The sequence below is a fragment of the Loxodonta africana genome, chromosome 3, assembly GCF_030014295.1.
Source record: "Loxodonta africana isolate mLoxAfr1 chromosome 3, mLoxAfr1.hap2, whole genome shotgun sequence".
Taxonomy (NCBI): Eukaryota; Metazoa; Chordata; class Mammalia; order Proboscidea; family Elephantidae; genus Loxodonta; species Loxodonta africana.
In genome coordinates this window covers 65,178,215-65,179,987 of record NC_087344.1, presented here as the reverse complement: position 1 = coordinate 65,179,987, position 1,773 = coordinate 65,178,215, and the positions used below count along the sequence as shown (strand labels likewise).

General features: G+C 40.9%; 1 non-coding gene across 1 annotated transcript; it reads left to right on the top strand.

Moving 5' to 3' along the window:
- Positions 1-262: 262 nt before the first annotated feature.
- TRNAC-GCA (transfer RNA cysteine (anticodon GCA)) lies at positions 263-334 on the top strand. Its single transcript has one exon. It is a non-coding gene; the product is annotated as a tRNA-Cys (tRNA).
- The last annotated feature ends 1,439 nt before the right edge of the window (positions 335-1,773 follow it).

Here is a 1,773-nt window from a genome sequence, read left to right as displayed (position 1 = left end):
AAACAAAACAACATAGATGTCACTATAGATCCTTCCAGCTGAGAGGTGAATATTCCCCCAGATTACTGTCCTCACCAAGGTACTAAGGATGAGGAAGTCGTAGGGGAGAGGGAAAAGTGAACCTGTTGTTTCTTCTATGGTAGGGAGATGAGTTAATAGAAAAGCAGGGCTGGGAAAAACATCCTGAAGGAGCATCTCTGCCAGAGTCTGTGGGTGTGGCTGCACAGGAGAAGTGTGTTAATTGTCCCTCACTAGCACACCAGGGGGTATAGCTCAGGGGTAGAGCATTTGACTGCAGATCAAGAGGTCCCCAGTTCAAATCTGGGTGCCCCCTAGCTTTTTAGTCAACAAATTGATAAAGGAGTTCCATTCTTCTCTCCCCTTGCTGAGTCTTCTTGCAAAGAATGAGGAGTCAGAGGACTCCCTGAGGAGAGCAGCTCAATCTCAGGTGATGTGCTGACTCTAGCCCCTACTCCTCTATTCTTCCCATTCTCCTCTCACTGGTCTCCATGCTCTATAAGGTGTACTTTGAGCTTCTGGCTGAGTGTAAGGACTCTGTCCTTTGAAGGCAGTCAGAGAGAAACCTGAGATAACCTAAAAGAGGGCAATAGTTCAACTGCAGGCTGACTTGTCAACAGTGGCAAGAGAAGCCAGAAGATAGTTCACTAATACATTCAATATGTTGAGAGAATATGGTAGCTAACTTAGAATTCTATTCCCAGCTAAATTATTCTTCATGAACAGACAAAACTTAGAGAGTTTACTAACAACAAACCATCACTGGAGAAAATTCCAAATACTTTAGGGTAAAGTAAAATGATCCCCGATGGGAGATCTGAGATACCAGAAGAAATGCTGACAAATACATTGGTATATATACAATAATTCCAAAAGTCATTGATAATTTAATACAATATTAATGTCTATCTTGCAAATTTTTTTAAAAGATAGAACTAAAATACTGGTCAACAATAACATGTAAAGAAAGGGGCATTAGGTTTAAAGTGTCATAAGGTATTCCCTATAATTTGGGAGAAGAAAACAGATATTGATTAATGCTAGACTTTTAAAATTTGCATACAGGAATTTCTATTGTATCATTTTAAAAATTGTGGTTTTGGTAAGTAAAAAGGGGGAAGAGAATGGAGGATGTGGGCTAGTAGAGAAAACAAGTGAAGTGAGAAAAATCCTAGTTAATGTAAAAGAAGGCAAGAGCCAAAAAATCAAAGAAACATGTGACAAATGGAATGCAAGTCCGTGGGTCAAGGACCAGGGGTCAGGCTGGAGACTTCTCCTGAGTAATGTAGTTGTAAGGGTTGACAAGCCCAAATCAGCAGGTCAGATGGTTGATTGCTGGATCATGGGCTGCAGAGGCTGATGAATCCCAAAACTGATAGACAATATGGTAGACAGCTAGCTGAAGTCAAAGAACTGAAGGTCAGATGACGACAAGCTGGATGCAGGGTCCAGAGCAAGCAACTGAGCTTTGCCAGAATGTTCATATATATACTGGATGTAGGCCAAACCCAGAGGAATCTCCCCTTATAACTGATTGATCATATCAGATCACATCATGAAGGATGACTACATTACCATATCACTACCAAATTACATCAATACATAACTGCCAAACTACATCTTTACTTAATTGCCAGTCTGCATCATTACATAACTGCCAAACCACTAAGAATCAGGCACAGCCACAGTGACACACAACCTTAACCATCATAGTCCACCCCTTGTCAACTTGGCACCTGTACACATCTCCTTAAA